The following is a 25,139-nucleotide window of genomic DNA, read 5'->3' on the forward strand; positions in this document are numbered from 1 at the left end:
CAGTTTTGTTTCTCTTTTCAGCAATTCATGGCAATCCAGAGTCGTTTCTGATTCCACACAAATATTAGGCGTGTGTTTGTTCCAGCTCTTTGAATGATACTGGTGGAATTTTGAATGTAATGGCATTAAATGGACCAGTTGCTCCCAGGGTATAAACATTTTAACAATGATTATTCTTCTGATCCATGAGAATGCAATGGTTTTCCGTCTTTTTGGTTTTCTTACATTTCTTTCATGAGTGTTTTCTAGTTCCTTGAGTACAAATCCTTTATTCTTTGGATTGGTTTGGATTGGTTTATTCCCAGGTATCTTATGGTTTGGGTGCTGTAGTAAATGGAATTGATTCTCTAATTTCCCTTTCTGTATTTTCATTGCTAATGTAGAAGAAAGCCACTGATTTCTGTATCATGATTTTGTATCCTGTCACATTACTGAATTGCTGTTTGATTTCTGGTAGTTTGGGCATGGAGTCTTTTGGGTTTTCCATATCAAGTATGTCATCTGTGAGGAGAGCAGTTTGACTTCTGGTTGCCGATTGGATACCTTTTATTTGTCTTTGTCATCTGCTGTTGCTAGGACTTCACATGCTACGTTAAACAAGAGTGGTGAGAGTGGGCATCTTGTCATGTTCCTGATTTCAAAGCGAAGGCTGTCATCTTTTACCCTTTGAAGATGGTATTCACTGTGGGTTTTTTATAGAAACATTTTATGAAGTTGACGAATATTCCCTCTTTCCCTATACTTTGCAGTGTTTTAGTCAGGAGCGGTTGCTGGATTTTGTCAAATGCTTTTTCTTCACCCATTGAGAGGACCATGTGGTTCTTCTCTCTTCACTTCTTAATTTCTTCTATGACATTGATTGATTTTCGATTGTTGAACCAACCTTGCAACCCAGGGATAGATCCTACTCGGTCTTGGTGTTATGACTGTTTAATGTACTCTCGGTTCCTAGGAGCTAGAATCTTGTTGAGAATCTTAGCATCCATATTCATCAGTGATATTTGTTTGAAATTCTCCTTTTCGGTGAGGTCTTTGATGTTTTGTGGATCAGGGTAATGCTGGCTTCATACAAAGTGTCTGGAAGTTTTCCGTCTGCTTCAAATGTTGGAAAGAGCTTCAGGAGAAGAGGTGTTAGTTCTTTTCTTATAGTTTGATAGAATTCACTAGAGCATCCTTCAAGTCGCGGGGTCTTGTCTTTTGGGAGGTTTTTGATCACTGCTTTAATCTAGTTACTGGATAACAGTCCATTCAGGTTGTACATTATTCTGGGTTCAATTTTGGGATTGTTCCTTTTTCTAAAAATGCATACATTTCACCTAGGTTGCTTAGCTTATTGGCATATAATTTTTAATATTTTTCCCAATTCTTTTCAGTGTAACCGTATTCATTGTTTTAGCACCACACCCAGTCCTCCATTTAATCCTTGCCCTCTCTATTACCCACCGCATGTTTCCCCAACCTCCCACCCCCGCTGTTTTAATGCCCTCAGATTCATTTTTAGAGTCTGCTGTCTCTCATGATTTCCCTCCCCTTCCAATATCCCTCCACTCTGTTCTCATCTCCATCCCCCCTTGTCCACCATGCTATTTGTTACACTCCACAAATAAATGAAACCATATAATTGCGTCTCTCTGCTTGATTTATTCACTCAGCAGAATCTCTTCCAGTCCCGTCCATGTTGCCACCGAATTTGGGTATTCATCCTTTCTGAATGGAGGTATACTACTCCACAGTGTATATGGACGAAATCTTCCTTACCCATTCTTCTGTTGAAGGGCATCTTGGTTTTTTCCACAGTTTGGCAACCATGGCCATTGCTGCTATAAACATTGGGTTAAAGATGGCCCTCTTTTTCACTCCATCTGTATATTTGGGGTAAATACCTAGGAGTGCAATTGCAGGGTTATAGGGAATTTCTATTTTTAATTTCTTGAGGAATCTCCACACTGTTCTCCAAAGAGTCTGCACCAACTTGCATTCCCACCAACAGTGTAAGAGGATTCCCCTTTCTCCACATCCTCTTCAACACATGTTGTTTCCCGTCTTGCTAATTTAATCCATCCTAACTGGTGTAAGGTGACATCTTAATCTGTTTTTCATTTGAATCTCCCTGATTCCTAGTGATGATGAACATTTCTTCAGGTGTCTGATAGCCATTTGTATGTCTTCATTGGAGAAGTGTCTGTTCATATCTTCTGCCCATTTTTGATATGAATATGTGTTTTGTGTGTGTTGTGTTTGAGGAGTTCTTCATAGATCCTGGATATCAACCTTTTGTCTATACTGTTATTTGCAAATATCTGATTTTGATGAAGTCTCTGATGTTTATTTTGGCTTTTGTTTCCTTTGTCTTTGGAGGCATATCTTGAAAGAATTCACTGTGACTGATATCGAAGAGATTACTGCCTATGTTCTCCGCTAGGATTCTGATGGATTCCTGTCTCACATTGAGGTCTTTTACCTATTATGAGTTTATCTTTGCACATCGTGAAAGAGGATGGTCGAGTTTCATTCCTCTACATAGAGCTGCCCAGTTTTCCCTGCACCAGATATTGAAGAGACTGTCTTTTTTCCACTGTATATTTTTTCCTGCTTTCTTGAAGATTATTGGCCATAGAGTTGATGGTCCATATCTGAGCTCTCTACTGTGTTCCACTGGTCTATGGGTCTGTTTTTATGCCAGTCCCATGCTGTATTGGTGATCACAGCTTCATAGTAACCTTTGAAATCAGGCAACGTGTTGCTCTGAGTTTTGTTTCTCTTTTCAGCAGTTCTTAGCACTATGGGGTCGCTTCTGATTCCACACGAATTTGAGGCTTGTGTTTGTTCCAGATCTTTGAAAGATACCATTGGAATTTTGATTGCATTGGCATTAAATGGATCGATTTCTCTAGGCAGTATAGACATTTTAACAATGTTTATTCTTCTGATCCATGAGAATGCAATGGTTTTCCGTCTTTTCAGTTTTCTTCCATTTCTTTCATGAGTGTTCTCTAGTTCCTCGAGTAGAAATCTTTAACTCTTTGGTTTGCTTTATTCCCAGGTTTCTTATGGTTTGGGTGCTGTAGTAAATGGCATTGATTCTCTAATTTCCCTTTCTGTATTTTCATTGATAATGTGGGAGATAGCCACCAATTTCGGTACGATGATTTTATATCCTGACACATTATTGAATTGAGGCATGAGCTCTGATAGTTTGGGGGCAGAGACTTTTGGGTTTTCCATATCAAGTATGTCATCTTTGAGGAGAAAGAGTTTGACTTCTTGGTTGCCAACTTGGATACCTTTTATTTCTCTTTGTTGTCTGATTCCTGTTGCTAGGAATTCACATGCTATGTTGAACAAGAGTGGTGAGAGTGTGCATCCATGTCATGTTCCTGATTTCAAAACGACATCTGTCATCTTCTTCACTTTGAGGACGGTATTCACTGTGAGTTTTTTCATAGAAACATTTTATGAAGTTGACGAATATTCCCTCTATCCCTATACTTTGCAGCATTTTATTCAGGAGTGGATGCTGGATATTGTCAAATGCTTTTTCTTCACCAATTGAGAGAAACATGTGGTTCTTCTCTATTCTCTTCTATGCTGTTCTATGACATTGATTGATTGGCAAAATTCGAACCATCTTGCAACCCAGGGATACATCCTACTCGGTCATGGTGGATAAACGTTTTAAATCACTGTAGGTTCCTAGGAGCTATAATCTTGATGAGAATCTTAGCATCCATATTCATCAGTGATATTGGTTTGAAATTCTCCTTTTTGGTGAGGGCTTTGCCTGGTTTGTGGATCAGGGTAATGCTGGCTTCATAAAAAGTGTCTAGAAGTCTTTCCTTCTGCTTCAAATTTTGGAAAGAGCTTCAGGAGAAGAGGTGTTAGTTCTTTTCTTAAAGTTCGGTGGAATTTGCTAGGGAACTTTTCATGTCCCAGGGTCTTGTCTTTTGGGAGATTTTTGATCACTGCTTTAATCTCGTTACTGGATAACGGTCTATTCAGGTTGTACATTTCTTCCTAATTCAATTTTGGAATATTACAGTGTTATAGGAATGCATCCATTTCACCTAAGTTGCTTAGCTTATTGCCATATACTTGTTTTTTTTTTCCAATTTCTTTTCAGTGTAACCGTATTCATTGTTTTAGCACCACACCCAGTCTCCATGCAATCCGTGCCCTGTCTATTACCCACCACGTTTTTCCCCAACATCCCACCCCCGCTCTTTCAATGCCCGCTGATTATTTTTTAATGTTTAATAGATTTTTTAATTAAATTTATCTATTTTCAGCAAAACGGTAATCATTATTTTTTATGACACCCTGTGCTCCATGCAATCCATTCCCTCTATAAGAACCACCACCTGTTACCCCAAACTACCACCTCCCCTACCACTTCAAACCCCTCAGATTGCTTTTCAGGCAAAGACCCTACCAAAAAGGAGAATTTCAGACCAATATCACTGATGAATATGGATGCTAAGATTCTCAACAAGATCCTAGCAAACAAGATCCAACAGCAAATTAAAAAGATTATCCACCGTGACCAGGTGGGATTCATCCCTGGGCTACAAGGAAGCTTAAACATTCTCAATCAATCAATGTGATAGAACAAATTAATATGAGAAGAGAGAAGAAGCACATGTTCCTCTCAATTGATGCAGAAAAATCATTTAACAAAATCCAGCATCAGTTCCTGATTAAAACACTTCAAAGTATAGGGATAGAGGGAACATTCCTGAACTTCATCAAATCTATCTATGAAAGACCCACAGCAAACATCATCCTCAATGGGAAAAAGCTTTCAGCATTCCCGTTGAGATCAGGAACAAGGGAAGGATGCCCACTTTCATCCCTCTTGTTCAACATAGTAGTAGAAGTCCTAGCAACAGGAATCAGACAACAAAGAGAAATAAAAAGTGCCCTCAGATTCTTTTTCAGAGTCCATAGTCTCTCAGGTTCCCATCCCCTTCCAATTTCCCTCCACTCCCTTCTCCTCTACATCTCCCATTGTCCTCCATGCTATCTGTATACTCCACACTGAAGTGAATCCATATGATAATTGACTCTCTATGTTTGATTTATTTCACTCAGCAGAATCTCTTCCAGTCCCATCCATGTTGTTACCAAAGTTGGGTATTCATCCTTTCTGAATGGAGTCATAATACTCCATAGTGTATATGGGCCACATCTTCCTTACGCATTCTTCCGTTGAAGGGCATCCTCATCCTTTCCACAGTTTGGCAACCGTGGCCATTGCTGCTCTAAACATTGGGTTAAAGATGGCCCTTCTTTTCACTCCATCTGTGTCTTTGGGGTAAATACCTAAGAGTGTAATTGCAGGGTTATAGGGAATTTCTACTTTTAATTTCTTGAGGAATCTCCACACTGTTCTCTAAAGAGGCTGCACCAACTTGCATCCCCACCCACAGTGTAAGAGGATTCCACTTTCTCCAGATCCTCTCCAACACATGTCATTTCCTGTCTTGCTATTTTAGGCCATTCTAACTGGTCTAAGGTGATATCTTAATGTGGTTTTCATTTGAATCTCCCTGATGCCTAGTGATGATGACTTTCCTTCAGGTGTCTGATATCCATTTGTATGTCTTAATTGGAGAAGTGTCTGTTCATATCTTTTGCCCATTTTTTGAGATGATTATCTGTTTTGTGGGTGTTGAGTTTGAGGAGTTCTTCCTAGATCCTGGATATCAACCTTTTGTCTGTACGGTCATTATCAAATATCTTATCGCATTCTATGGGTTGCCTCTTTGCTTTCTTGACTGTTGTCTATGCAGTGCAGAAGCTTTTGATTTTGATGAGTTACAGAAGTTTACTTTGGCTTTTGTTTCCTTTGCCTTTGGAGACATTTCTTTTTTTTTTCAATTTATTTATTTTCAGAAAAACAGTATTCATTATTTTTTTCACCACACCCAGTGCTCCATGCAATCCATGCCCTCTATAATACCCACCCCCTGGTACCCCAACCTCCCCCCCCACTTCCAACCCCTCAGATTGTTTTTCAGAATCCATAGAGAGACTATGGAGACATTTCTTGAAAGAAGTCACTGTGGCTGATATCGAAGAGATTACTGCCAATGTACTCCTCTAGGATTTTGATGGATTCCTGTCTCTCGTTGAGGTCTTTTATCCATTATGAATTTATCTTTGTGTATGGTGTAAGAGGATGGCCGAGTTTCATTCTTCTACATAGAGCTGCCCAGTTTTCCCTGCACCAGTTACTGAAGAGACTGCCTGTTTTCCACTGTATATTTTTTTCCTGCTTTCTTGAAGATTATTTGGCCATAGAGTTGATGGTCCATATCGGATCTGTCTACTGTGTTCCACTGGTCTAGGGGTCTGTTATTATGCCAGTCCCATGCTGTCTTGGTGTTCACAGCTTCATAGTAACCCTTGAAATCAGGCACGTGGTGCTCCCATTTTGTTTCTCTTTTCAGCAATTCTTAGCAATACGAGGTCGCTTCAGATGCCACACAAATTTTAGGTGTGTGTTTGTTCCAGCTCTTTGAATGATACTGTTGGAATTTTGATTGCAATGGCATTAAATGGATCAATTGCTCTAAGCAGTATAGACATTTTCACAATGTGTATTCTTCTGATCCTTGAGAATGCAATGGTTTTCTGTCTTTTTGGGTTTCTTGCATTTTTTCATGAGTGTTCTCTAGTTTTTCGAGTACAAATGCTTTAACTCTTTGTTTGATTTATTCCCAGGTATCTTATGGTTTGGGTGTTGTAGTAAATGGCATTGATTCTCTAATTTCCCTTTCTGTATTTTCATTGATAGTGTAGAAGAAAGCCACTGATTTCTGTATCATGACTTTGTATTCTGCCACATTATTGAATTGCTGTTTGATTCTGGTAGTTTGGGGGCAGAGTCTTTTCCATAACAATTATGTCTTGTTTGAGGAGAGATAGTTTGACTTCTTGGTTGCCAATTGGATACCTTTTATTTGTCTTTGTTGTCTGATTGCTGTTGCTAGGACTTCACATTCTATGTTGAACAAGAGTGGTGAGAGTGGGCATTCTTGTCATGTTCCTGATTTCAAAGCATAGTCTGTCATCTTTTACCCTTTGAGGATAGTTTTTACTGTGGGTTTTTCATAAAAACATTTTATGACGTTGATGAATATTTCCTCTATCCCTATACTTTGCAGCGTTTTAGTCAGGAGCGGATGCTGGATTTTTTCAAATGCTTTTTCTTCACCAATTGAGTGGACCATGTGATTCTTCTGTCTTGACTTCTTAATTTCTTCTATGACATTGATTGATTTGCGAATGTTAACCCAACCTTGCAAACCAGGGATAGATCCTACTCGGTCTTGGTGGAATGACTGTTTAATGTACTGTAGATTCCTATGAGCTTGAGTCTTGTTGAGAATCTTACCATCCATATTTGTCAGTGATATTGGTTTGAAATTCTCCTTTTCAGTGAGGTCTTTGCCCGGTTTGTGGATCAGGGTAATGCTGGCTTCATAGAAAGTGTCTGGATGTTTTCCTTCTGCTAAAATTTTGGAAAGAGCTTCAGGAAAAGAGATGTTAATTCTTTTCTTAAAGATTGGTAGAATTCATTAGGGCATCCTTCTTGTTCTGGGCTCTTGTTTTTTTGGGGAGGTTTTTGATCACTGCTTCAATCGCGTTACTGGATAACAGTCTATGCAGGTTGTGAATTTCTTCCTGGTTCAATGTTGGGATTGTATAGTTTTCTAGGAATGCATCCATTTTACATAGGTGGCTTAGATTATTGGCATACAACTGTCATTTTTTAAATTTCTTTTCAGTGTTTCCCTATTCATTGTTTTAGAAGCCACACCCAGTGCTCCATGCAATCCGTGCCCTCTCTAATACACAAGTATTGGTTCCCACAACCCCAGAACCCCCACCCCTTAAAGTCATCTGATTCATTTTCAGAGTCCATCGACTCTCATGGTTCACCTGCCCTTCCAATTACCCTCCAATCCCTTCTCCACACCATCTCCCCTTTTCCACCATGCTATTTGTTATACTCTACATATAAGTGAAACCATATGATAATTGACCCTCTCTGCTTGATTTATTTCACTCAGCAGAATCTCTCCAGTCCCGTCCATGTTGCTACCAAAGCTGGGTATTCATCCTTTCTGAATGGAGGCATAACACTCCATAGTGTATATGGACCACATCTTCTTTATCCATTCCTCCATTGAAGGCCATCTTGGTTCTTTCCACAGTTTGTCATCCGTGGCCATTGCTGCTCTAAACATTGGGTTACAGATGGCCCTTCTTTTCACTCCTTCTGTATCTTTGGGATAAATACCTAGGAGTACAATTGGAGGGTTATAGGGAATTTCTATTTTTAATTTCTTGAGGAATCTCCATACTCTTCTCCAAAGAGGGCGCACCAACTTGCATTCCCACCAACAGTGTAAGAGGATTCCTCTTTCTCCACAACCTCTCCAACACATGTTGTTTCATGTCTTTCTAATTTAGGCCATCATAACTGGTGTAAGGTGACATCTTAATGTGGTTTTCATTTGAATATCCCTGATGCCTAGTGATGATGAACATTGTTTTAGGTGTCTGATAGCCATTTGTATGTCTTCATTGGAGAAGTGTCTGTTCATATCTTCTGCCCATTTTTTGATATGATTATCTGTTTTGTGCATGTTGTGTTTGAGGAGTTCTTCATCAATCCTGGATATCAACCTTTTGTCTGTCCTGTCATTTGCTAATATCTTCTCGCATTCCATGGGTTGACTCTTTATCTCTTTACTGTTTCCTATGCAAGGCAGAAGCTTTTGATTTTGATGAGTTCCCGAAGTTTATTTTGGCTTTTGTTTCCTTTGGTTTGGAGGCATATCTTGAAAGAAGTCGCAGTGGCTGATATCGAACAGTTCTCTGCCTATGTTCTCCTTTAGGATTCTGATGGATTCTTGTCTCATGTTGAGGTCTTTTATCCATTATGAGTCTATCTTTGTGTATGGTGTAAGAGGATGGTCGACTTTCATTCTTCTACGTAGAGCTGCCCAGTTTTCCCTGCACCAGTTATTGAAGAGACTGTATTTTTTCCACTGTATATTTTTTTCCTGCTTTCTTGAAGATTATTTGGCCATAAAGTTGATGGTCCATATCTGAGCTCTCTACTGTGTTCTACTGGTCAATGGGTTTGTTTTATGCCAGTCCCATGCTGTCTTGGTGTTCACAGCTTTACAGTAACTCTTGAAATCAGGCAACGTGGTGCTCCTAGGTTTTTTTTTTCCTTTTAGCAATTCTTAGCAATACGGGGTCGCTTCTGATTCCACACAAAATGAGGCTTGTGTTTGTTCCTGCTCTTTGAAAGATATCAGTGGAATTTTTATTGCAATGGCATTTAATGGTTCAATTTCTTAAGGCAGTATGGACATTTTAACAATGTTTATTCTTCTAATCCATGAGAAAGCAATGGTATTCAGTCTTTTCAGTTTTCTTCCATTTCTTTCATGAGTGTTCTCTAGTTCCTTGAGTACAAATCTTTACCTCTTTGGTTTGGTTCATTCCCAGGTTTCTTATGGTTTGGGTGCTGTAGTAAATGGAACTGATTCTCTAATTTCCCTTTCCGGATTTTCATTGATAATGTAGAAGAAAGCCACTGATTTCTATATCATGATTTTGTATCCTGCCACATTATTGAATTGCGGGATGAGTTCTGATAGTTTGGGGGCAGAGTCTTTTGGGTTTTCCATATCAAGTATGTCATGTTGGAGGAGAGAGAGTTTGACTTCTTCATTGCCAACTTGGATACATTTTATTTCTCTTTGTTGTCAGATTGCTGTTGCTAGAACATCACATCCTGTGTTGAACAAGAGTGGTGAGAGTGTGCATCCTTGTCATGTTCCTGATTTCAAAGCATAGGCTGTCAGGTTTTACCCTTTGAGGATGGTATTCACTGTGGGTTTTTCATAGAAAGATTTTATGAAGTTGACGAATATTCCCTCTATCCCTATACTTTGCAGCGTTTTAGTCAGGAGCAGATGCTGGATGTTGTCAATTGCTTTTTCGTCACCAGTTGAGAGGAACATGTGGTTCTTCTCTCTTCACTTCTTAATTGGTTCTATGACATTGATTAATTTGCAAATATCGAACAAATCTTGCAACCCAGGGATAGATCCTACTCGGTCATGGTGGATAAACGTTTTAATGTACTGTAGGTTCCTAGGAGCTATAATCTTGATGTGAATCTTAGCATCCATATTCATCAGTGATATTGGTTTGAAATTCTCCTTTTTGGTGAGGTCTTTGCCTGGTTTGTGGATCAGGGTAATGCTGGCATCAAAAAAGTGTCTGGAAGTTTTCTTTCTGCTTCAAATTTTGGAAAGGGCTTCAGGAAAAGCGGTGTTAGTTCTTTTCTTAAAGTTTGGTAGAATTCGCTAGGGCTTCCTTCAGGTTGCGGGGTCTTGTCTTTTGGGAGGTTTTTGATCACTGCTTTAATCTCATTACTAAATAACGGTCTGTTCGGGTTGTACATTTCTTTCTGGTTCAATTTTGGGATTTTACAATTTTCTAGGAATGCATCCATTTCACCAAGGTTGCTTAGCTTATTCACATATATTTTTTTCCACTTTCTTTTCAGTGTAACTGTATTCATTGCTTTAGCACTACACCCAGTGCTCCATGCAATCCGTGCCCTCTCTATTACCCACCATGTCTTTCGGCCTTCCACCCCCACTCATTCAGTGCCCTCTTAGATTCTTTTTCAGAGTCCATAGTCTTTCATGGTTCCCCTCCCCTTCCAATTTCCCTCCAACCCCTTCTCCTCTCCATCTCCCCTTGTCCTACATGATATTTGTTATACTCCACACATAAGTGAAATCATATGATATTGATTCTCTCTGCTTGATTTATTTCACTCAGCAGAATCTCTTCCAGTCTCGTCCATGTTGCTACCAAAGTTGGGTATTCATCCTTTCTGAATGGAGGCATAATACTCCATAGTGTATATGCACCACATCTTCCTTACCCATTCTTCCGTTGAAGGGCATCTTGGTTTTTTCCACAGTTTGGTAACAGTGGCCATTGCTGCTATAAATTTGGGTTACAGATGGCCCTGCCTTTCACGCCATCTGTATCTTTTAGGTAAATACCTTGGAGTGTAATTGCAGGGTTATAGGGAAGTTCTATTTTTATTTTCTTGAGGAATCTCCACACTGTTCTCTAAAGAGGCTGCACCACCTTGCATTCTCACCCACAGTGTAAGAGGATTCCCCTTTCTCCACATCCTCTCTAACACATGTTGTTTCCCATCTTCCTAATTTAGGCCATTCTAACTGGTGTAATGTGCCATCGTAATATGGTCTTAATTTGAATCTCCCTGATGCCTAGTGATGATGAACATTGTTTTCAGGTGTCTGATAGCCATTTGTATGTCTTCATTGCAGAAGTGTCTGTTCATATATCCTGCCTATTTTTTTATATTATTATCTGTTTTGTGTGTGTTGAGGTTGAGGATTTCTTCATAGAACCTGGATATGAACCTATTTTCTATACGGTCATTTTTAAATACTTATCGTATTCGGTGGGTTGTCTCTTTGCTTTCTTGACTGTTTCCTATGCAGTGCAGAAGCTTTTGGTTTGGATGAAGTCCCAGAAGTTTATTTTGGCTTTTGTTTCCTTTGGTTTGGAGGCATATCTTTAAAGAAGTCGCTGTGGCTAGTATCAAAGAGATTACTGCCTATGTACTCCTCTAGGATTCTGAAGGATTCCTGTCTCACGTTGAGGTCTTTTATCCATTAGGAGTTTAACTTTGTGTATGGTGTAAGAGGATGGTCGAATTTCATTCTTCTACATAGAGCTGCCCAGTTTTCCCTGCACCAGTTATTGAAGAGACTTTCTTTTTTCCACTGTATATTTTTTTCCTGCTTTCTTGAAGATTATTTGGCCATAGAGTTGATGGTCCATATCTGAACTCTCTACTGTGTTCCACTGGTCTATGGGTTTGTTTTTATGTCAGTCCCATGCTGTCTTGCTGATCATGGCTTCATAGTAACCCTTGAGATCAGGCAACGTGTAGTTCCCAGTTTTGTTTCTCTTTTCAGCAATTCTTAGCAATACGGGGTCGCTTCTGATTCCACACAAATTTGAGGCGTGTGTTTGTTCCAACTCTTTGAAAAATGCAGGTGGAATTTTGATTGGAATGACATAGAATGGATCGATTTCTCTAGGCAGTATAGACATTTTAACAATATTTATTCTTCTGATCCATGAGAATGCAATGATTTTCTGTCTTTTCAGTTTTCTTCCATTTCTTTCATGAGTGTTCTCTAGTTCCTCGAGTACAAATCTTTACCTCATTGGTTTGGTTTCCCAGGTTTCTTATGGTTTGGGTACTGTAGTAAATGGAATTGATAATCTAATTTCCCTTTCTGTATTTTCATTGATAATGTAGGAGATAGCCACTGATTTTGGTACTATGATTTTATATCCTGACACATTATTGAATTGCGGTATGAGTTCTGAGAGTTTGGGGGCAGAGTCTTTTGGGTTTTCCATATCAAGTATGTCATCTGTGAGGAGAAAGAGCTTGACTTCTTGGTTGCCAACTTGGATATCTTTTTTTTTTCTCTTTGTTGTCTGATTGCTGTTGCTAGGTCTTCACATCCTATGTTGAACAAGAGTGGTGAGAGTGGGCATCCATGTCGTGTTCCTGATTTCAAAGTGAAGGCTGTCAGCTTTTACCCTTTGAGGATGGTATTCACTGTGGGTTTTTCATAGAAACATTTTATGAAGTTGATGAATATTCCGTCTCTCCCTATACTTTGCAGCGTTTTAGTCAGGAGCAAATGCTGGATGTTGCCCAGTGCTTTTTATTCACCTACTGAGAAGAACATGTGGTTCTTCTCTCTTCACTTCTTAATTTGTTTTATGACATTGACTGATTTGTGAATGTCGAACCAACTTGCAACCCAGGGATAGATCCTACTCAGTCATGGTGGAATGACTGTTTAATGTACTGTAGGTTCCTAGGAGCTAGAATCTTGTTGAGAGTCTTAGCATCTATATTCGTCAGTAATATTGGTTTGAAATTCTCCTTTTTGGTGAGTTCTTTGCCTGGTTTGTGGATCAGGGTAATGCTGGCTTCATACAAAGTGTCTGGATGTTTTTTTTTCTGCTTCATATTTTGGAAAGAACTTCAGGAGAAGAGGTGTTAGTTCTCTCCTTAAAGTTTGGTAGAATTCCTAGGGCATCCTTCAGGTCATGGGGTCTTGTGTTTTGGGAGGTTTCTGATCATTGTTTTAATCTCATTACTAAATAACAGTCTATTCATGTTGAACATTTCTTCGTGGTTCAATTTAGGGATTTTACAGTTTTCTAGGAATGCATCCATTTCACCTACGTTGATTAGCTTATTGGCATATATTGTTTTTTTTTTTTCCAATTTCTTTTCAGGGTAACCGTATTCATTGTTTTAGCACCACACCTAGTGGTCCATGCAATCCGTGCCCTCTCTATTACCCACCACATGTTTCCCCAACCTCCCACCCCCACTCTTTCAAAGCCCTCAGATTCTTTTTCAGAGTCTATAGTCTCTCATGGTTTCTGTCACCTTCCAATTTCTCTCCACTCCCTTCTCCTCTCCATCTCCCCTTGTCCTTATGCTATTTGTTATACTCCATACTGAAGTGAAAACATATGATAATTGCCTCTCTCTGCTTGATTTATTTCACTCAGCAGAATCTCTTCCAGTCCCGTCCATGTTGCTACCAAAGTTGGGTATTCTTCCTTTCTGAATTCTGAGGCATAATACTCCATAGTTTATATGGACCTTCTTTATCCATTCTTCTGTTGGAGGGCATCTTGGTTCTTTCCACAGTTTGGCAACCATGGCCATTGCTGCTCTAAACATTGGGTTACAGATGGCCCTTCTTTTCACTCCAACTGAATCTCTGGCGTAAATACCTAGGAGTGTAATTACATGGTAATAAGGAAGCTCTATTTTAAATTTCTTGAGGATACCCCACACTGTTCTCCAAAGAGTCTGCACCAACTTGCATTCCCGCCAACAGTGTAACAAAATTCCCCTTTCTTCATATCCTCTCCAACACATGTTGTTTCCTGTCTTGGGGAATTTGGCTGTTCTAACTTGTGTCAGGTGCTATCTCAAGGTCGTTTCAGTTTGCATCTCCCTAATGGCTAGTGATGGTGAGCATTTTTTCATGTGTCTGATAGCCATTTGTATGTCTTGGTTGGGGAAGTGTCTTTTCATATCTTCTGCCCATTTTTTGATATGATTATCTGTTTTGTGTGTGTGTTGAGTTTGAGGTGTTCTTTCTAGATCCTGGATATCAGCCTTTTGTCTGTCCTGTCATTTGCAAATATCTACTCGAATTCTGTGGGTTGCCCCTTTGTTTTGTTGACAGTTTCCTTTGCTGATCAGAAGCTTTGGATCTTGAGGACGTCCCAAATGTTCATCTTCGTTTTTGTGTCCTTTGTCTTTGGAGACATATCTCGAAAGAAGTTGTTGTGGGGAGGGGTTTGAAGTGGCGGGGGGGTGGGAGGTTGGGGTACCAGGTGGTGGGTATTATAGAGGGCACAGCTTGCATGGAGCACTGGGTGTGGTGAAAAAATAATGAATACTGTTTTTCTGAAAATAAATAAATTGGGAAAAAAAAAAAAAAAGAAGTTGTTGTGGGCAATGTTGAAGAGGTTACTGAGTATGTTCTCCAAGATTTTGATAGATTCCTGCCTCATGTTGAGGTCTTTTATCCGATATGAGTTTCTCTTTGTTTATGGTGTCAGAGAATGGTCGAGTTTCATTCATCTACACATAGCTGTCCCTATTTTCGCAGCACCATTTATTGAAGAGACTGTCTGTTTTCCTCTGTATATTTTTTCCTGCTTGGTTGGAAAATTAATTGACCTAGAGTTGTTGGTTTATATCTGAGCTCCCTACTCTGTTCCACTGGACTATGCATCTGTTTTTATTGCAGTCCCATGCTGTCTTGGTGATCACAGCTTTGTAGTAACCCTTGAAACCAGGCAACGTGATGCTCCCACTTACGTTTTTCTTTTCGGCATTTCCTTAGCAATACGGGGTCTCTTCTGATTCCACACCAATTTTTGGCTTGTGTTTGCTCCAGCTCCTTGAAAGATATCGGTGGAATTTTGATCAGAATGGCATTAAAAGGATAGATTGCTCTAGGCTGGACCGGATCCATGGGACAGGGCCAAGGAAGGGACCACCGCAGGCCTAGGAGATGGAGGCGTTGTCCTCACCGGTTCCGCTTTGGTGGCCTATGGATTCGTCGGGTTGGCCTAGGAGTCCCAATCTGCAGGAACAGAGTCAATGAGGCTTTAGACCTACAGAGGCTTTTAGAGCTGCCTTAGGGGTCTGTGGTATGCTCGGCAGTACCCATTCATGCCACTGGACGGCGTGGTGAGTTGTGGTTCCCAGAGCTCATTAGGGTGCAATGCTGCTTGCCCCAAGCGGGGGCAGCAGCGAGCTGCCGTGGCCAACACACCAGAAGAGCTGACTGTGCAGCCTGCTGGTTCTGAGAGCAGTGGTGAGGGGCTGCAGGAAACGTGAGGTACGGCTGCTTGTTGTTCCTGGACAGAGTGTTGAGCTGAAGCCTCTGTTTCCCCATACTCAGGAATGGTGGTAAGAATTGCTGGAGTCAGGCCCCCACTCAGTCAGCACGGTGACCTGTTGCCCCACGTTGATGGGAATGTGCTGTCAGGATGGTTCAGGAGGGCCCTCCTGGTGGGGCACTGGAGATGGGGGAACCCAATTCAACCCATGGTGCCTTTGGAACCGAGGGGTGGAGTGTCTGTTTGGAAGAGTCTATTTGCTTCTCCAAAAAGGACAAGGGCATGGGCCAGCTTGAGAAGGAAGTGGATGACCACTTAAGAAACAAGCATGTGTCTCTCCTTCTCCCAGGAATCGGAGCAGGTGTGTAGGCTTTAGGTGGGAGGTGCCTCCATATCCGAACCTGACAACCCTTCTTCACACTGGCTCGACAAGACCTAAAGTCTGGAAATCAGCATCTGAATCCATCCTGCAGCTTGTCCCAGGAAGTTGGCATTCAGAGAAAACAGCAGGCCAGTGGGGCACAGTGGCACATCCATGCCAACACGGGAGGTCAAAGTTCTCTTTCACCCCAAACCTCCTGGGTCTTCTCTCACCTCCAGTGGAGCCAAAAAGTCCCACGAATGTAGCTGTCAGCCATGGAGGTGGGTGCTAGGCTTCCTGAGATTCCTTGCAGGGAGCACTTGGCAGTGGATCTCATTTTCTCTGCTTCTTTCTGGCTCCCAGACGTATTTGGAACATCTCTTTCCTAGGCAATCCCTTGGATTCAAAAAGGAAGATGAGATGGACTCGGTGTGTGTTTGGGATGTAAACTGCGTTCCTTTTTTGAAAAAGGTTGATTCCATGGGTCCTAGGCTGTGGTGGAATGGTCGGCATCTAGAGGGTGGTGGCTGTTTGAGGTCACATAGAGGCTCGGAGGATGGCATCTCCTTTGTCCAACGGGATGGATCCTAATGGATTTGTCTTTTTTATCCAAAGAGTTCCTATGAGGGCAGAGGGAACATTCGAAAGGATTCCAAGGAGCCTTGTTGGATTGAAAAGGGCAGCTTGACTTTCTACTTTCACTCAGTGGACCCTCTAGAGGGTTGGCCATGGCATCCTTTCTCTGAGGTAACATGGGTGGTGAAATCATAAGGAGAGTCTTTGGGAATTCCCCTGGATAGAGGCATTCTGATGGCTTCCCAGGGCGTGGCGTCAGGAACCCTGGGCTGATTTTCTGGGGCTGCTTGCCGGACGCTGTCTGAGTCACTTTATCCCCCAGGTTTCTGTTTTCTCCTTAGAAGATTGCTGGCAGGGTAGGCTCTGCATCAGGAGGAACACTCCTGCACTGTCGGTGGGCATGTGGGTTCTTGCAGCCCCTCTGGAAAAGAGCACAGTGGTTCCTCTGAATGCTAAAAACAGAACAACCCTAGGAAACAGCAGTTGTCCTCCTAAAAATTTCCTAAGGGCACAAAAATGTACAAAAATTGGGGTACAAGCACCGTGATATGGACACCAGCATTATCAACCATAGCAAAACGATAGTGTGTCCCAATGTCTATTCGCTGATGAGCAATATATATGTATATATGAATGTAGACATCTAATCTCCCACATCTTCTCACTGGAATAGGAGCCAGGTTCAGAAAGAATGTAATTTTAACATTTGCTAGGATGTGGATGGATCTAGAGTGGATTTAGCTAAACCATATAAGTAAGAAATGACCAATAGCCTATCATTTGCCGTCTATGGAATTTCAGAAAGAAAAGATGAACATATTGGGGGGAGAAAGAAAGGTCAGTGAGGAAAGACACTCCAACATAGAGCACCAATGGAAGTTAGCTAGAGAGCAGGGGTGTGTAGGGGAATGATTCAATGGGTGATGGCTCTTAGGGAGGGCAGTCGTTGTGATGAGCTCTGGGTGTTCTGTGCAGGCGAGGAATCCTGAACTCCTACCCCTGAAGCCTCAGAACGAACACTGCACAGAAAGGAATTGGAATGGAAGTAAAGGAAGCGAAGAAGACCGTGTTCTACTTCATGAAGACAGAGGTAAAAATGGAGTGATTTTCGCTCTCTTGTCATCTTGATGATCATTAACAAACATACTGTGTTACGATCCACTAGATTCTGTATGCATAAGGCGCCCTCAGGAAGCTTCCAGGAAGTTTCAGCTGTCAGAGCATGTCCATGTTCCATGGATATGTTCCTTGCAGTTTGCCCAGGTACAAAGGTAAGTGGAGAGAAATAAGGAAGAAGAGGAAAGGAGGTGTGAAGCAGTCAAGAGGTAGCCTTCCCCATTTGTAAAGGAAGCCTTGGGCCAATGTCCATTGAGAAAAAGGAGAGGGAAACCAGAATTTTTTGCAGGCAGGGGTGTTCCAGGTCAGCCTAGAGCTGACAGGGGTCCCTGAGAGAGCTGAGGTAGGGGTGTTGCATATCCGAACAGCTGATGTGGAGGTTGGATCCGCGAGGAGCTGAGATGAGGATGGTGGTCAGGTGGTGCATCATGCTCTGGGGGGCAGCAGAACGTGGGTGAGGACTCATGGGGACACGCCATTTTCCACTGCCTCTGATGGTCCCGTGCAGCTCCAAACAGACTGGTGACCTGTTAGGTGGCCGGTGGACTTATACGGTGTAACTTCCGGTTTCCCAAGCGAGAGAGATTGCGAGAAAGGCCCCTGTAGAAGGAACCTTGAAAACACGACTTAGGGTTAGGGTGATGGACTTGGGGAATGGCTACACCGATCTGCCAGTGCCGAGATGGCTCCCTTCGGGGTTGACTTCAGGAAATGGATCCTGAAGTTTGGCAGAATCTGGGTTTGTTGGCAGGGACAACAATGAGGGTAGAATTGGTTTACAAGAGAGACCAGGCTGGTTCTGCTCCATCTCTGGATCAACATGGAGAGGACTCTCCTGGGAACTGGCCGGAATTGAAAGGCCCTGAGGACCAACGTGACCCCAGTGGACAAGGTCACTTAAAAATCAGGGCAGTTGGCGTCCAAAAGTAAAAAGGACCAATACGCAGGGGTAGGGGAGCATTCCTGGAGCAGAGTTGAGGGACAGGTGGCAGCAAGTCATGCGACTCTGTCTATTCAGGGGACAGGGGTGCCCAAGGATGGGGCTGACCTCAGTGGGGGCATGCAGGTTTCTCTCGCTCGAAGGCTTGTCTGAAGCCCCGAAAGGCACCGTTGGCGCTCGAGATGCCGGCCAGGCCCCGGGGGGGGGGGGGGGCTGCCCTGCAGACGTGCGGTGCCCTAATCGAGTTCGCCTGCGTTTTCCGGCCAACTCTCACGAGGGTTCTGCCCAAACCAGGATCGGTTTGGGCAGAATGCTCATGTGAATTGGTTGGCATTGGGCATCCCTAAGGACCGCCGTGATCCCCATGGCCCAGGGCCCTTACTCGCACGTGGCATGGTGCTTCTGCCCGGAAAACTCGCAGAGATGACATGGCCAACCCGGGGGCCCTGGCACAGGGGAGCGTTCCCCGTGCACAGTTGCGGGAAGGGTGGTGGCCGGGCGTCCGCCTCAGACTTTCCAGGTGGCTGGGGCACCCAAGGAAGGGCTCACCTCAGTTGGGGCATGCAGGTTTCTCTCACTCTGATCTTGTCTGAAGGGCTGAAAGGCACTGTTGATGCCGGGGTGGGAGGAGAGGCGTGGTCATGGGACTCAGGGTTCCCCAGATGGAGGCCCCGAGGGACAGGACCCCGAAAGCGGAAGGCTGGTGAAGCAGGCGAGTGTTCGAGCCCGGGCCTCAGGCGGGCCTGGCCACATGGGACAGCACCAGGGAGGGGATCCCCGCAGTCCAAAGAGCAGGATGCCTCGGCCTCACAGCAGCCTGCCTAGTGGATGGCTTCCTGGCGTGTTTTGTGCGTGAGCGCTTGTGATGCCAGCGGTCCAGCAGATGTATGGCTCCCGAAGTGAGTTCGCTGGGCGTTTTCCGGCCAATTCTCACGAGCGTTCTTCCCAAACCGGGATCGGTTTGGGCAGAATCCTCGTGAGAATTGGCCGGCATTGGGCAGCCCTGCAGACCGCCCTGCTCTCCGTGGCCCAGGACCCTTTCTCACAGGGGCATGTGGCGGCCACCAGAAAACGCCAGAGACGACGCGGCCCACCCGGGAACCCTGGGGCAGAGGAAGATTCCCGGAGCAGAGATGACGGACAGGTGGCGGAGGGGCGTGCGCCTCTGACATTTCAGTCGGTTGGGGCGCCCAAGGATGGGGCTGACCTCATTTGGTGCATACAGTTTTCTCTCGCTCTGAGACTTGTCCGATGTTCCAAAAGGCACCGTTGGTGCCGGGGTGGGAGGGAGATGCGTGGCAGCAGGACTCAGGGTTCCCGATATGGAGGCCACGAGGGACAGAACCCCGAAAGAGGAAGGAGGGTGGAGCAGACGTGAGTTTGAGTCCGGGACTCAGGGCGGGCCTGGCCCATGGGAAAGAGCCAGGGAGGGGACCGCCACAGGCCTAGGAGCAGGAGGCGTCAGCCTCACTGCAGGCTACCTCAGGGAGGACTTCCTGGCGGGATTCGGGCACGAGCGCTGGCGATCCCGGGCCAGGCCCGGGGGAATGGCCCTGCAGACATGCGGCGCCGGAAGTGAGTTCGCCGGGGATTTTCCGGCCAAATCTCATGAGCATTCTGCCCATACCGGGATCGGTGTGGGCAGAACACTTGTGCGAATTGGCCGGAGTTGGGCAGCCCTGCGGACCGAACTTGCTCCACGTGGCCCAGGGACCTTTCTCGCCCAGGACATGGGGCATCTGCCTGGAAAACACGCCAAGACTACAAGCCCAACGGGTTCACTAGCGCAGGGGAGTGTTTCCAGAGCAGAGTGGAGGGATGGGAGGCGACCGGGTGTGCGCCTCCGTCTTACAGGCAGATGGGGCGCCCAAGAATGGGGCTGACCTCATTATGGGCACGAAGGTTTATCTCGCTCGGAGGATTGTCCGAAGCACCGAAAGGCACCGTTGATGCTGGCGTGGTAGGCAGATGCATGGCCGCAGTACTCAGGGTCCCTGATGTTCAGGCCATGAGGGACAGGACCCCGGAAGCAGAAGGCAGGGGAAGCAAGCGAGGGTTCGAGCCCGGGCTTCGTGACGGGTACGGCCCCATGGAACAGTGCCTGGGATGACATCCCTGAAGGCGAAGAATCATCAGGCGTCAGTCTCGCTGAAGCATGCCTCATGGAAGGCACCCATGCGGGGATCATGAGCAAGTGCTCACAGTGCCAGGCCCAGCACCAGGGGGAGGCCCTGCAGAAGTGTGAGGCCCTAAGCGAGTTTGCTGGGCGTTTTCCGGCCAATTCTCATGAGCGTTCTGCCCTAACCGGGATCGGTTTGGGCAGAATGATCATGAGAATTGGCCGGCGTTGGGCAGCCCTGCAGACCACCCGGCTCTCCCTGGCCCAGGGCCCTTTCTCCCCCGGGGCATGGGGCGGCCGCCCGGAAAATGCGCGGAAACGTCGCGGCCCACCCGGAGGCCGCGGCGCTGGGGAGCATTCCCGGAGCAGAGTTGAAGGACTGGTGGCGGCCGGGCCTACGCTTCCGTCTTTGGGGCGGATGGGGTGCCCAAGAATGGGGCTGACCTTAGTGGGGGCATGCAGGTTTCTCTCGCTCTGCGGTTGTCTGAAGCGCCGAAAGGGACCGTTGGTGCCGGTGTGGGAGGGGGATGCATGGCCACGAGACTCAGGGTCCCACAGATAGAGGCACCGAGGGACAGGAACCCAGAAGAAGACGGCTGGGGAAGCAGGCCAGGGTTCAAGCCCGGGCTTCATGACGGGTCCAGCCGCATGTAACAGCGCCAGGGATGGGAACCCAGCAGGCCGAGTTTCAGCAAGCGTCGGCATCGCCACAGTTTGCCTCATAGAAGATCCTGGCGGGGTTCATGAGCAAGCGATCACAGTGCCAGGCCCGGCCCCGTGGGGAGGCCGTGCAGACGTATGACGCCCGTAGCGAGTTCGCCGGGCGTCATCCAGCCAATTCTCACCAGCGTTCTGCCCAAACCGGGATCGGTTTGGGCAGAACGCTCATGAGAATTGGCCGGCGTTGGGCAGCCCTGCGGACTGCCCTGCTCTCCGTGGCCCAGGGCCCTTTCTCGCCCAGGGCATGCTGTGGCCAGCCGGTAAACACGTGGAAACGACGTGACCCACCCGGGGGCGCCGGCGCACGGGAGCATTCCCGGAGCAGAGTTGAAGGACGTGTGGCGGCAGAGCGTGCGCCTCTGGATTTTCGGGCTGATGGGGCGCCAAAGGATGGGGCTGTCCTCAGTTGGGTCATGGAGATTTCTCTCTCTTCGAGGCTTTTGCAAAGCGCCGAAATGCGTAATTGGCGAAAGGGTGGGAGGGGGAGACGTGGCCGTGGGAATCAGGATTCCGCAGATGGAGGCACAGAGGGACAGGACCCCGGAAGCGGGAGGCTTGGAAGCAGGCGAAATTACGAGCCTGAGTCTCGTGGCAGCCCTGGCCCCATGGGACGGCGCCAAGGACGGGACACCGAGGAGCAGGCCGAGGAGCAGGAGGTGTCAGCCTCACTGCAGCCTGCCTCCGGGAGGTCTTCCCGGCGAGGTTTGTGCGTGAGCGCTCGTGATGCCAGGCTAGGCCCAGGGGGGCGGCCGCCAGACGTGCTGCGCCTGAAGTGAGTTCGCCGGGCTTTTTCGTTCCGATACGGTTTGGGCAGAACGCTCGTGAGAATTGGCCGGCGTTGAGAGGCCCTGCGGACCACCCTGCTCCCGTGGCCCAGGGCCCTTTATTGCCCAGGGATGCTGTGGCCGCCCGGAAAAAGTGCAGAAACGATGCAGCCCACCAGGGGGCGCCAGCGCAGGGTTGCGTTCATGGAGCAGAGTTGAAGGTCAGATGGCGGCGGGGCGTGCGCCACCGTCATTCGGGTTGATGGGGCGCCCAAGGATGGGGCTGACCTCATTGTGGTCAGGCAGGTTTATCTCGCTCCGAGGGTGGTCCGAAGCGCCGGAAGGCACCGTTGGCGGCAGAGTGGTAGGGAGATGCGTGGTCGTGGGACTCAGGGTTCCCGATATGGAGGCCACGAGGGACAGGACCCAGAAGCAGAAGGCAGGGGAAGCAGGCGAGAGTTCGAGCCCGGGATTCGTGAAGGGTCCGGGCCCATGGCACAGTGCCAGGGATGGGACCCCCGCAGACCGAGGATCAGCAGGCATCGGCCTCGCCGCAGTGGGCCTCATGGAAGGCTCCCCGGCGGGGTTCGTGAGCAAGCACTCACAGTGCCAGGCGCGGTCCCGCGGGGAGGACCTGCAGACGTGTGACGCCCGAAGCGAGTTCGCCAGGCGTTTTCTGGCCAATTCTCACGAGCTTTCTTCCCAAACTGGGATCGGTTTGGGAAGAAAGCTCGTGAGAATTGGCCAGCGTAGGGCAGCCCTACAGAACGCCCTGCTCTCCATGGCCCAGGGCCGTTTCTCGCCCGGGGCATGGGGCGGCCACGCGGAAAACGCACGAAAACGTCGCGGCCCACCCAGAGGCCCCGGCGCTGGGGAGCGTACCCAGAGCAGAGTTGAAGGACGGGTGGCGGCCAGGCCTATGCTTCCGACTTTAGGGAGGTTCGGGAGCCCAAGAATGGGGCTGACCTCAGTGGGGGCACGCAGGTTTCTCTCGCTCTGAGGTTGTCCGAAGTGCCGAGGGCACCGTTGGCACCAGTGTGGGAGGGGAAGGTGTGGCCGCAGGTCTCAGGGTTCCCCAGATGGAGCCACCGAGGGACAGGAACCCAGAAGCAGACGGCTGGGTAACAGGCGAAACTGCGAGCCCGGGCTTCGTGGCGGGCCAGGCCCCATGGAACAGCGCCAGGGAAAGGACCCACGCAGGAGGATTAGCAGGAGGAGTCGGCCTCGCCACAGCCTGCCTCGCGGAGGGCTTCCTGGCGGGGTTGGAGCACAATGGGTCGCAATGGCATGCCCAGCCCGGGGGGGCGGCCGTGCTGAAGTGAAGCACCTGAAGCGATTTCGCCAGGCGTTTTCCTGCCAATTCTCACGAGCGTTCTGCCCAAACCAGGATCGGTTTTGGCAGAACGCTCGTGAGAATTGGCCGGCGTTCGGCAGTCCTGCGGACCCTGCTCTCCGTGGCCCAGGGCCCCTTCTCTCCCAAAGCATGCTGCAGTGCCCGGAAAATGCCGGAATCGCCGGGGCCTACAAGGGGCGCCGGCGCAGGGGAGCATTCCCAAGCAGAGTTGACGGACGAGTGGTGGCAGGGCATGCGCCTCCGTCTTTTCGGGCTGATGGGGCACCCAAGAATGGGGCTGTCCGCAGTTGTGTCATGCAGGTTTCTCTCTTTCCGAGGCTTGTCCGAAGCGCCGATATGCACCATTGGGGCCGGGATGGGAGGGGGAGGCGTGGCCGAGGGACTCAGGATTCCCCAGATGGACGCACAGAGGGACACGACCCCAGAAGCCGAAGACTGGGAAGCCGGTGAAATATCGAGCCCGAGTTTCAGGGAGGCCCGGGCCCCATGGGAGGGCGCTAAGTAGGGGACACCAGCTCCAAGGGGCAGGAGGCGTCGGCCTCGCCGAAGCCTGCCTCATGGAGGGCTTCCTGGCGAGGTTCGTACAGGAACGCTCGCGATGCCAGGCCAGGCCCCGGGGGGCTGACCTGCGGACAAGCAGCGCCCGAAGCGAGTTCACTGCGCGTTTTCCGGCCAATGCTCACGAGGGTTCTGACCAAACCAGGATTGGTTTGGGTAGAACGCTCATGGGAATTGGCCGGCGTTGGGCAGTCCTGCGGACCGCCCGGCTCTCCGTGGCCCAGGGCCCCTTCTCAACCAGTGCATGCTGCGACCACCTGGAAAACGGGAGGAAACGACGCGGCCCACCAGGGGGCTCCGGCGCACGGGAGCGTTCCTGGAGCAGAGTTGAGCGGCGGGTGGGGGCAGGGCTTGTGCCTCCATCTTTTCGGGCTGATGGGGCGCCCAAGGATGGCGCTGTCCTCAGTTGGGTCATGCAGGTTTCTCTCGCTCCGAGGCTTGTCCGAAGCACCAAAATGCACTGTTGGCGCCGGGGCGTGAGGCGGAGGCGTTGCCACGGGACTCAGGATTCCCAAGATGGAGGCACAGAGGGACAGGACCCCGGAAGCGGAAGGCTGGGAAGGCAGCGAAATTTCAAGCCCGAGTCTGGCGGCAGCCCTAGCCCCATGGGACTGCGCCAAGTAGGGGACCCCCGCCGGCTGAGAAGCAGGAGGCATCGGCCTCGCCACAGTCTGCCTCGAGGAGGGCTCCTTGGCGGGGTTTGTGAGCGAGCTCTCGCAATGCCGGGCCAGGCCCTGGGGTGCGGTCCTGCAGACGTGTGACACCCAAAGCGAGTTTGCAAGGCCTTTTCCGGCCAATTCTCATGAGCGTTCTGCCCAAACCGGTTTGGGCAGAACGCTCGTGAGAATTGGCCGGTGTTTCGCAGGCCTGAGGACTGCCCTGCTCTCCATGGCCAGGGCCATTTCTCGCCCGGAGCATGGGGCAGCCGCCCGGAATGGGCGAAAACGTCGCGGCCCACCCGGAGGCCCCGGCGCTGGGGAGCGTTCCTGGAGCAGAGCTGAATGACGGGTGGCGGCCGGGCCTACGCTTCCGACTTTAGGGGGGATCGGGCGCCCAAGGATGGGGCTGAGCTCAGTGGGGGC

At 47.6% G+C, this 25,139-nt stretch overlaps 1 long non-coding RNA gene across 1 annotated transcript in view; it reads left to right on the top strand.

Moving 5' to 3' along the window:
• The window catches only part of LOC122912208, a 126,556-nt gene extending 108,611 nt beyond the window's left edge, over window positions 1–17,945 (top strand). Inside the window, exon 7 of the long non-coding RNA XR_006385561.1 lies at window positions 17,462–17,945. This is a non-coding gene — a long non-coding RNA (uncharacterized LOC122912208). The remainder of the gene's footprint in view (window positions 1–17,461) is intronic.
• Window positions 17,946–25,139: the final 7,194 nt, after the last annotated feature.

Source organism: Neovison vison, chromosome 7 (assembly GCF_020171115.1).
Source record: "Neovison vison isolate M4711 chromosome 7, ASM_NN_V1, whole genome shotgun sequence".
Classification (NCBI taxonomy): domain Eukaryota; kingdom Metazoa; phylum Chordata; class Mammalia; order Carnivora; family Mustelidae; genus Neogale; species Neogale vison.